Raw genomic sequence first — 12,680 nt, forward strand, 5'->3', positions numbered from 1 at the left:
TCTGGCTATCTGAGGACCAAAAGCTGTATAAGCATTCCTTTTCTGGGCCATACTTACTCTACGTACACCCTGAAGTCTCAGAACTGATCCTGGAGGAATTACACGAAAGGATTTGTGGAAGCCACATGGGAGGCAACTCTTTATCTCATAGGGTCATCACCCAAGGCTACTGGTGGCCGAACATGCAGAAAGAAGCACTCGAATACATGAAGAAGTGCGACTAATGTCAGAGATTCGCGCCAAACATAACTAGGAGGGATCCTCAATCCATTGTCCAGTCCTTGGCCTTTCACCCAATGGGGCTTGGATATTATTAGCCCCTTTCCCAAGGTAGCAGGGAACAAAAGGTATCTGCTCGTCAGTATAGATTACTTCACCAAATGGGTTGAGGTTGAACCTTTGGCAAATATCAGGGATGTGGATGTCAAAAAGTTCGTCTGGAAAAATATTGTTACCCAGTTCGGGGTCCCTTACTCCCTCATTTCGGACAATGGTCTTCAGTTTGATAGTAAGGCCTTTAGGAGGTACTGTTGCGAGCTAGGAATTACGAATAGATATTCTACTCCAGCCTACCCCCAGGGGAATGGGCAAGCCGAGGCTACTAACAAAGTCATAGTGAACGAACTTAAGAAGAGGTTAGATGACGCGAAGGGAAAATGGGTGGAAGAACTGCCACATGTCCTACGAACGTATCGAACCACGCCTTGCAGATCAACAGGAGAAACCCCATTTTCGATGACTTATGGGGCCGAGGCTGTCATCCCTCTGGAAACGGGCTTTCCGACACTAAAAACTAGCTCATTCTATCTGAACAGCAACAATGAACTACTGGAGAAAAGTCTAGATCTTATCAGAGAAAGAAGGGAAAAAGCAACGGTTCAATTGGCTTACTACCAACACAAACTTAAGCAAGGGTATAATGCCAAAGTAAAGCTAAGACCACTAGTGCCTGGGGACTTGGTGTTGAGGAAAGTTTTGGGCACTACAAAAAACCCAGCATGGGGAAAATTGGGCCCAAATTGGGAAGGATCGTATCGCATCACCGCAGTTGCTGGTATTGGGGCATATTTTCTAGAAGATTTAGATGAGAATGTAATTCCATGCCCTTGGAATGTAAGCAACCTGAAAAGGTTCTATTATTAATGAAAAGTTTCCTTCCCGAATAAATTCTGTTGTTGTTATATATGGGTGTTGTGCTTAATATCTTTCAACTGATTTGAGTATTAAACAGAACCTGAGTATCGCGTGGCTCCTCAGACCACAAGCTTAGGAGAAATTAATAATTTTTGAAATTTATCCAAGTATTAAACAGAACCTGAGTACCGCGTGACTCCTCGGACCACAGGCTTAGGGGAAATTAATAGCTTTTGATATTTATCCAAGTATTAAACAGAACATGAGTACCGCGTGGCTCCTCGGACCACAGGCTTAGGGGAAATTAATAGCTTTTGAAATTTATCCAAGTATTAAACAGAACCTGAGTACCGTGTGGCTCCTCGGACCACAGGTTTAGGGGAAATTAATAGTTTTTGACATTTATCTAAGTATTAAACAGAATCTGAGTACCGCATGGCTCCTCGGACCACAGGCTTAGGGGAAATTAATAGCTTTTGAAATTTATCCAAGTATTAAACAGAACCTGAGTATCCCGTGGCTTCTCAGACCACAAGCTTAGGGGAAATTAATAGCTTTTGACATTTATCCAAGTATTAAACAGAACCTGAGTACCGCGTGGCTCTTCGGACCACAGGCTTAGGGGAAATTAATAGCTTTTGAAATTTATCCAAGTATTAAACAGAACCTGACTATCGCGTGGCTCCTCGGACCACAGGCTTAGGGGAAATTAATAGCTTTTAACATTTATCCAAGTATTAAACAGAACCTGAGTACCGCGTGGCTCCTCGGACCACAAGCTTGGGGGAAATTAATAACTTTTGAAATCTATCTAAGTATTAAACAGAACCTGAGTACCATGTGGCTCCTTGGACCACAGGTTTAGGAGAAATTAATTACTTAGGCTGAACGCAGGACACGAGGGATATCTCTTACGCTCCTCAGGTCCAATATCCACTATGTAAGAATTATTTCGTATCACGAGTGAAGAATCTTTTTCTCTTGTTCACACTTAGGTATATTTCTTGAACTATGAATAATGAATTACTATTAGAAATCTAGCAGCACAGTCCAGGCTCATTCATGATGACAATAAAGTTAAAACAGTAAAAATAAAGACCCAAAAAGAGGAAATTAGATCATTCATTAAACTTAAAGAGAAGTTATCTTACAGGCATTGGCAAAAGCCAAAAAAATGAAAAACAACAACAACAACAACAAAAGAAAACCCTACACCTAGAGTTCTAAGCCTTGTCTTTGAGTGGACTTTTTGCGGGGTCAGCAGTCTCGGGATGATCACCTTCAGCTTTGGATTTAGGCTCGGCATCCTTGGCTCGTGAGACGACATCTCTGATTACGAGGGTGTCCTTGGATGGCTTGTCCTTTGTTGGCGGCTGAGCCTCCTTATCCACTTCTTCCCCCCCAGAAACGTTGGGGTCAGGAACGGCGGCCTAGGCAGAAAGGAGCTTCTCAGCAGGAGGGTCTGAATCAGAAATCTCTTGAATATCCTCTGGAAAGAAGATACTCTCGATCCTCCTAAGCTCAGAGTTTGCAGGAACTCCCGCCTGGTCCATTGCTACTCCTCAGGACTTGGTGCAGTAGTCCCTGCAAACCACAGCCACCTCCTCGATCAACCTGGTCTCGGTGTCCTTCACCCCATGCTCGTAAGAGGCTGCCACCGCAGCCTCAGCTGCTTCCCTGGCCACCCAAACCGCCTCCTTAGCCTGCTGCAGCTGCGTCTTGAGGTCTAGGACTACTTGCTTCTCGGTGGCCAGGTTTATTTCCACTATGTGTAGCTGCTAGCGCGTGTCCTCAGCCTGCCTCGTCGTGGTCTTAAGGCCCGTTTTAGTGCTGTCCCGGGCCTGAATAGCCTTTTTGACCTTCTCGTTTAGGCTCTCTTTCTGCAGCCTAAAGGCTTCGACAGCTTTTTCAACTATGAAGCGGGACTGAACCTTAGCGTTCACTTCCTTTCGAGAGTTTTTAACCCACTCCTCGACCACATAGATTTGTTGGGTAACCTGCATAAAAGTAGTGGAAGAATCGTCAAAACGTAAACGACAAATAAATGAACACAAAATCAGGAGTTTGAACTATGAAGGGTTTGCTGGTTTACCATTGCGAGGTCCCTCTTCAATGACATAAAGAGGTCAGGCTGCCTCATATTCCTAAGTCTGTCCATGTCCCGGGGTAGGAGAAGGGGCTGCTGCAAAGCCTTGGCAAGATAAGTCGCTTGCCCCCTCTGGGACTCCCAAAGTATCGCGTCCCAAGAAATGGAAGCGCCATCCAACTCCAGCCGAGGGGACCAGGTACGCTACCCCCTTCGGACCGCAGCCTTATCCCGGCTGTCTATTGACTTGGCCCTTTTATCTTTATGCTCTTTGGCCTTCTTCTGCTGCTTAGCCTGTTGAGGTTTGACCTCACCCTCCTCCAAGTCATCAACTAGCCTTTTCCTCCTCAGATTCAGATTGGCCTGCAACCCAGGGTTAATGGGAGGAGGAGGAGGAGGAGGAGGAGGAGGGAGATTGGTAGGAACCTGTACCTTAGTTGCATCCTTGGAGGATTGTCCCTTGTTCCTACTAGCCATCAGGCCCTTAAACCAAACCTCTGTTTCAGATCCATGCCTTCTTCTTCGATCTCTTGGCTGGTATCAATCCGAGTAACTATCAGCCTTAGAGAGTGGGCTGTGGAGAATCAATCAAGATCGGCTTCAGATTCCAAGAGCTTTACTAGCCTTGTCGACACCTCACCTTCCTCGTCAAAACGGAAATGATCGATCTCAGCTTCGAGAGAGGAATGGGTAGAATCGATCTCTTCTCCTGGAGTGGCAACCGCTTGAGGAACACGTTGAGTAGGCAGACGAACGGGCGATAAATCTCTCCGAGCCAAGAACCCCGGCTTGGAAACGTCAATTCGGGCCAATCTAGAACTCTCGGCCCTTATTGCTTAGCCTACGTCCTGGAAAATACGGGACAATGGCTCGTACTCCAAAATGAGATGAGCGGCCCGCAACTGCCCATCTTCGTTCACAAAAATCTCTTACCTTAGGAGATAATTGAGAGCTTGGACGTTGACCAGGCTGATCCTCGGGGCGACGTGCTCTTTGACTACAAAACATCCAAAAAGGAGGCTGTGGTTAGTCCGAGAGGACAAGTAATTAAAACAAGTAAAGGGAAAGCTCAGAAGACTAAGATCCCAGCCGAAGGATCTGATCCTAGTGTACCCCACCTGGTGTTCCTGCCCTAACTAGGCAGTGAAGACCATCATGCCATTCCCTGGAAACAACCAGATAATCGTCCTTCAAGCTTTGTTGGACTTGGGAAGGCAAGATATCAGTCTCACCTCGTTGGACCGAGATTTTAAGTAATATGACCCCAGAAAGGGAGTGACACTCGTACAAGTGAGCTACATCGTGCCATGTGAGGCCAAGATTCATCTGGTCGTTTAGAGCATCTACAGACCCTAAAACTTGGAACATATTGGCGGTGCACTGGTGGGGGGCTAACCTATGATTAAGCAAGTAATCTCTAGTTATCCTACCCATAGGGAGTGTCATTCCTCCCTCTATAAAAGCGATCATAGGAATGACGACCAAGCCTGTCTCTCTTTTAGTTAGTATTTGGTCCAAAGGGCAATATTCTAAACCCAATCCTTGTGGGATATGGTACCTAGCCCTAGAACCCTTCATACCGGCCGGCGAATCTATTAGTTGCTTGAACCTACCCATCTAAGTGACCAGAAATGACACGGAAAAAAGGCTTATAAAAGGAAAAGATAGAGGAAGAAGGTCGAGGATAAAAAACAACAATAAAAAGCAATAAAAGACTTACGGGAACTTGTATACTAAGTCTCTCAAACTTTCAAAAAGATTTGCAAAAAATCCTTATAGGAAACGACTATGAAAACTCAGGGGCTTAAAGTACTTTGTGAGAAGAGGCACTGGAGTTCTCTTGTGCACTTGGAGATTTTTTTTGAAGAAAAGGGGGAAATGATCTCCTTCAGGGCCTTCTATAGAAGGGAAAAATAAGTGGGAATACTCCCGCTCAAAATTCTAGGGAAATGTCAACCGTTGGATTGGCCCCTCACCATTGGATGCGGGGGACATAAAGCCGCCTAAAGTAATTATTGGCGCCTCATGGGCTACGAAGCGTCAGTAGCAATTATGGAGTGCGTAGAACCGTGCCCCCGCACGTGTAAATCAAAGGATTAGCGAGCCTTATCTCTTAAATATCAAAATCCCACCTTTTTCTCCTTGGATAAGAGAAAAAACTGGTATTTTGAGGAGCTATTGTGGGGGTAAGGGCCCAAAATTATGTATTGGGCTTTGGGCTTCACCCGGGACAATTGACAAGTTCGAGAAGAGGAAAAAGGTTGTTAAGGGGACTCCCAATTAAGGTCTCATAAATAGGGAACCCGAGAAGGATGTTCCGAGGAGGAAAACCTCCTCGGATGCGATGGGTGTAGCTCGGATGCATAACTCTAGCAATTAGAGGGCCCCTCCGAAAGGCCCTAGTGACCAGAATGTGCCACATAAACATACGGGGAAGAAGGAAATGCAAAATATCTAAAGGAAAGCTGCCACAACCACATTAAATGCATTGCAGCTACTTTTCTGGCCGCATTTATGTGGAGAGGACTTCTAAACAGTACTGCCTTGGCTACCACAACTCACAGAAGGCTGAAGGGAGGTGTCTGATGGAACGGGTACTCAAGTGGGAGCTTAGATGATCAACAAGTGTAGGATCAAGATGGCCAAAGGAGGGCTATATAATGGGAGAGATCTCCAGGAGAAAAAGGGGAAGAAATAGAGAGAGAAAACATTGTAGCAATTTAAACTGTCATAATATCCAACGGTGATCAATATACTATCATTTAGCCTCCTCGGACCGAAAGTCTATGGACATCAATATGTTTTATTTGTGCTTAATCGTCATTTAGTTCGATACTAACTGTTGTCCAATTCGCTATGACCTAGTTCTTTGACCCATTCTCTACAAATTCATTGTTTTGGGTTCATTGAATCAAGACCCCATAACTCTTGGGCTTGGCCTCCAAATCATGACCCTACAATTAATTAAATAATTGTCGTATCTCTATCATTTTATGTCTTATTTTTTCAAAAAATGTTGTGTCACCATATCTCAATTCATCTATGCTTACTTGCTCGTAAAATTTGAATTATTCAAAAAAAAAAAAAAAAAAGGGATATTCTACAACGTACGTTTATGTTTGCTTTCTCAAAATCACCAAGTTTTTTATGTTGTGTTTGGCCTCCTATAGCATTGCATGCCAATGCATTTCAATTTGGTGAGGTATGAATTTGTATCTGGGTTTGGCTTACGTCCAGTATTTTTTTTTTTTAAATGAATTTCCTTTTGTTTTAATGAGAGGCTGCCACATCGCCTACTAACTAAATAAAAAGTGGAGATTAAAACTCAGTACTACTTGTTATTATATATTTAAAATAAAAGAACATGTTCAATTAAAAAAATACTGGAGATAAGCTAAACCTTTTATACCTAACCGTGTTATAGATTTTTTTTTTTTTAATTTTTTTTTTATACAAGATAGAATTTCTACTTTAGCCTAATCTAAATATATATATGTGTGTGAAGCTCCCTCTTGGAGACTTGAATCCCAACCTTTACCCCCTACACTCCACAAATACTTATACTTGTGAAGTGACTATTGTACCAAAAGTGCGCAATGGTGCGTGCTTTAGATTTAAATAGTAATATAAGATGACGTAAGGTGATATACTATTGCTTTCATTATATAATTGGTTATTATTATAAGTGAGCGTTTGCTTTGGACGTTTTGCTGTTGAAACGCGTTTGCGTTTTAGGCATGGGACCCATGCTACAGTAAACACAGTAAACGCGTCCCCTTTTTTTTTTTCTCGCTTTTCAAGAGTAATCGGCTACTGTTCAACCGCATATGTTGACTTTTCCACAGTAAACAGTGCATTCGTGCACTGTTTACGGGCCCACAAATTCCACTTTTCACAACTTTTTCATTAAAAATAAGTCCCACGGCACTATTCATACATTTAAAAAATATTTTGCTACAGTGTTTTCAGTTTCAGTTTTCAGTTTCAGCAAAAATAAGCTCAATCCAAACAGACCCTAAGTGCATTAATTTCATTACTTTTATATAAGCAAAAATGTAAAATTGACCTTTTAACTTTTAGTCTTTTTCATTTCAGTTCTCTAACTTTCAGTTTTGTTATTTCGATCCTGTAATTTTCAATTGTTGTTAATTTGGTACTCTGTTAAACTCTAGGTTTCAGCTATGTCCTACCATTAATTGTGCCAAAACGACGTCGTTTTAACTTTTTTTTATAATAAATTTTGAAAAAGAAAAAGAAAAAGAAAAAGGAATCATTCCACACCCAAATCACTCACCGAAAAAACTTGGAAATTTCCTACACACTTCTCAAACCAAATCATTTAAGCTTGGCCACTGCATCCCCTGATTCATAGAAAAATCGATGAAGTGAACTCGTTTCTTGCCTTCAAACTCTTCTAAAATGGCTTGGTTGGCGATGAAGTGAGCGAATTTGAGGTAAGGGCAGGTTTCGTCGAAGTGCATCTGAAGAATATCGAATAGCGATTAGCGACTGGTTCAATGGGTTCCGAGGGTACAACACATAGATTCGACGAGCTAAGTTGATGGATGTTAACTTGAGGCTCCCTAATGCTGCTACAGAACTATCAACTAGCAACGAATTGCTGACATCTATCCCAATGGTAAAAACTCAACCTCACATTCATTTAGCAGAAAAGAGTACAAGGCACTATCTCAAACCTTCATACACAAATGAGTAACAGCATCGTCTCTCCATTACATGGAAAAAAAAATAGATACCTCTCAAAAATTATCAATCAATTACCTTACATTAAACAACAAAATATTGAATCAATCGAGGGTTAGCTTGTAAAACCACCATTTTAACAAAGTGATGCGGAGATACAATATTAGGATCTATGTTTAGAAAAAGACGATATTAAAGGAGACCCATTTCACAAATAGCATAAGCTCAAATGGGTCAACATCATTATCGGCACAAAGCACAAAATCGATGCAGACCCATTTCGCATAAACCAATCTATAACAGAACAACACCCAACAATTTCAGAGATTTCGGACCCATTTTGCCAAAACCAGTCATTATACAAGAAACCCATTTCGCCAAAGAGCATAAGCTCAAATGATTCGACGTCAATATCAACATAAAGTACAAGATGGAGGCAGACCCATTTCACAAAAAACCAATTTTTTACAGAACAAACACCTAAACAATTTCAGGGGTTTGAGACCCAATTCGCTAAAACCAATCACAATACAGGAAACCCATTTCACCAAAAAGCATAAGCTTAAATGGGTCAGAGATGAGAGATACGGGAATGAGTGGGATGGGGACTGACCTCAGTGAGAAGCAGCGGAAGTGGATTGATGGTGGTGAGAAAATTTACAAGCTTTTTCGGTGAGTGATTTGGGTGTGGAATGATTCCTCGGTTTTTTTTTTTTTTTTTTTTTTTTAATCCAAATTTTTTTTAAAAAAAAGTCAAAACGTCCACGTACGTTTTGGCTAAATTAATGACAGGACATAACTGGAGTTTAAAGGAATACTAAATTAACAACAATTGAAAGTTAGAGAACTGAAATGACAAAATTAAAAATTAAAAGATTGAAATGAAAAAGATCGAAAGTTAGAGGGTCAGTTTTACATTTTTGTTTTTTATATATATTAAAAGGGTTTCCACACAATAACAATGTTTACCAAATTAGGTTTGTTCATGTCTTGAGCTACCAAATATGAATTCAAACCCTGACATCAGAATTTTTTAATCATGGATACGATGCCAGCCATTTATTTTGACTTTTGAGTTACGATTAAATATGAATTGCACATATTGCTTCTGGTTTTGTGGCTTTTAAATTCATTTTCTTTCCATCTCTATAGCTAGGGGCGTAACCAGAAAATTTTACTTGGGGGCCGAATTGTAGTATTGATATATTAACCATAGTTCATATTGAATACAAAATTATTAATTTTGATATATTGTTATATTCTTAAATATTAATGAACATACAAAAATTATATAGTTTATTATTGACAAAAAAAAAAAAAAAAAAAAAAAATCTAATAAAAGAACAGTTCACATCAAAATTATTCCCAACAATCTTTAATAGAATAAAGATAGCAATACAAAAATGTGAACAAAAAAAATCTTAAATACCCTTATGCATATCAACACACACATAGTGGCAGAAGAAAGAAACAAAAATAATACTAATGGTAAAATAACAATGATGATTGATAAAAAAGAGAGAGAAAAGAAAATGTACTTACGTATCCACTTCTTTAAAGAGTCAAGAAAATGATGTTGCACCAGGAAAAAAAAATGGATTAATAATTTTGGTTGAGATAGGACTTTTTATGTAGAGAAGAAAGAAAATGGGACAATGGGATGGCACTAGCAGCTACAACAAAGCTCCGTAGGTACCTAAAGATGAAAAAAAAAATTGAAATTATGTTAGGAAATGGGTTGTCAACGATGCTAGAGAGTGAGTTATTATCCATTGGATTAATTATAAATTTTTTGGACAATGGAGAAGATCAACTATTAGTCATTATCTTTTGGACTAACTATAAATCTGAGGAATAATTGGGGTGGACAGGTATTACAGTTTTGAACAATTGAGGAGGCCAACCATTGGACTAACTAGAAATCTTAGAAATAATTGGGGGGACCGGTTCTAATTTTTTGGAAGGGCTATATCCTATTACTAGTATAGTTGGGCTGGCACTAGCAGCTGCAACAAAGCTCCGTAGGTACCTAAAGATGAAAAAAATAATTTGAAATTATGTTGGGAAATGCGTTGTCAACGATGCTAGAGAGTGAGTTATTATTCATTGGATTAATTATAAATTTTTTGGACAATGGAGAAGATCAACTATTAGTCATTATCTTTTGGACTAACTATAAATCTTAGGAATAATTGGGGTGGACAGGTATTACAGTTTTGAACAATTGAGGAGGCCAACCATTGGACTAACTAGAAATCTTAGAAATAATTGGGGGGGCCAATTCTAATTTTTTGGGAGGGCTATATCCTATTACTAGTATAGTTGGGCTGGCACTAGCAGCTACAACAAAGCTCCATAGGTACCTAAAGATGAAAAAAAAAATTTGAAATTATCTTGGGAAATGGGTTGTCAACGATGCTAGAGAGTGAGTTATTATCTATTGGATTAATTATAAATTTTTTGGACAATGGAGAAGATCAACTATTAGTCATTATCTTTTGGACTAATTATAAATCTTAGAAATAATTGGGGTGTATAGGTAATAAAGTTTTGAACAATTGAGGAGACCAACTAAAAATCCATTGGACTAACTAGAAATCTTAGAAATAATTGGGGGGGCCGGTTTTAATTTTTTCGGAGGGCTATATCCAATTTCTAGTATAGTTGTAGGAGAAGAAAAAAAATTTGAGGAGGGGGGCCATGCAATGTAGCTCCGCCCCTGTCTATAGCATGCTTTTTGTTGAAGTATTGGATGGTATAGTTATAAATAATGAGTGGTTAATAGAATATTAGACCCAAACCTATAATAAGTAGGCCTTTAAAAATCAATGAACTTCTTTTGACTCAGAAACTTTATTTGCCACTTCACTAGCTGCAAGGGTCCTGGAAGAAAACACTAGCGGTGTCAGGTGCTTATGCATGCATGCATGCATGGTCCAGTTTTACCTGCTCCACGGACTTCCATTTTTTATATGATGGATATTATGAAGCATATCCATCACAGCATCCTTTCTATAATGTACTACAATTAGGTACAAGAAACATATTCTTGAAGAGTGGAACTAAATTGGCAATTCAGAATATGAGCCATATACATAAGAGAAAACTGGAAATGCAAAAATGGTAATTCCGTCACCATTGTCCTTCTTTGAGAAGCATCATAAAATTAATGAAGAGAAGCGATTTCGTTAAAATTATGATGTTAATTTCATGTTCATTTCCTACCCTTATGGCTCTAAAATCTAAATGCTAGACTTGGCTTGGGTAATCAATTGCCTCAAGTTTATAATGTACATGGTTAGTTACGCGGTTTTTCTTGATGACGGAAAATTAACTTTATTTTTGGATAGAGGGGAGAAGAGGGGGCTGAGAAGGGGATGGGAAGAGTTTAATGAATTTTATTTGGATGTTTTTTTTAGAGGTGAGAGGAAAAAAAGTTTGAGGGGGATTTTGAGGGGTAACATACACCAAAATTCATGTTAATACTCTAATACTAAAATGATGCAAATGGTAGAGAACATATATCAACAAGGTTTTAGTTTTCTTAACAATATATTGTTTTCTTTTTTTTTTTTGGAAGACAACAAATATATTGTTAAAGTACATATATCAAGGAAAATTTGTGAGATTTGGATTTATGTAGGATAGTGAGAATGCAACATGTGCTTGTGAGAGTAAAGAAAACAACGAGAACTTCTTTAGCCATGAGACACACATAAGGAATGAAAAAATAATTGGATTTTCTCTAGGGAATGTTTTCGAGTATTGAGTGATGATACCAAAAATTGTCAGTAAGTCACACAGTTCTTACGTGCTCGAGACAACATCTGCGAAGCAAAAACAAAGAAGATCTTGTAGAGAGTATCAGTGTGGTACTAGCCAAATACCCTCCGAAGGTCAAGTTAGAGAACTTTCGCAACTCTAGAGTGCTAGAGCTGGAGGAAATTATGCATACCTTGGTTTGTGAGGGTTTTGGGGTTTTTCTAGTAGCATAGGGTTGACATCCATTCCCTGGCATAGAGTGCCTTTTCTTGTAGGGAAAATCTTCATTAATACAAGTATCTTACGGGATCCTTTCCTTGTAGGAATCCCCTTGATTGGGGTTAGTCATGGGGCACAAGATGTTTCCTTATATACTCATGCGTGGAGGCCAAGCAAGACCATGTCAGACTCGTCAAAGGTTTACTTATCTGCTTCAGCTTCCATCCATCAGCTTCTTATGCCGTCTGCATTTTGGTCGTCTCATTCAAGATGCAGTCGTTGACCCTGAGTTGGAATCGTCGGCTTTATGATATCATCATTTATGTTGATGAATGCACAAGCAAGGTTGACGGGTTCATTAAGACCGTCATCTTTGCTTTCTGTGAATGAGTTTATCAAACTTTCAGAATTACCCTTATCATTGAGACTTAAGACTAAAAAGAATCTAGAGTTAGATTCTCAAGTGAGTTTGTATTAATTCCTAAGAAAGTGATATAATTTGTAGTGTACTAAAGTTTTAGGCATAAACTCAAGAATATATTGTAACTTATTTTACTATAGGAAATTCATTCAAAGTTGATCCTGTGGGTTTTCGAAGGAGACAATGGCAATGGTGAAGCCAAAACTTGGCTTTTTTTTGGGGGGTGGGGGAGGGAATTTATATGAAGCCAAATTAAAAAATAACAAGTCATTCACATGAACGCTATTTAAATGCCAAAAAAGCAAATAAAATAGTGTGTGCATTATATTATATTTATTAGGAGTCTTTTTTACA

This window comes from Quercus lobata, chromosome 9 (genome assembly GCF_001633185.2).
Source record: "Quercus lobata isolate SW786 chromosome 9, ValleyOak3.0 Primary Assembly, whole genome shotgun sequence".
Lineage (NCBI taxonomy): Eukaryota > Viridiplantae > Streptophyta > Magnoliopsida > Fagales > Fagaceae > Quercus > Quercus lobata.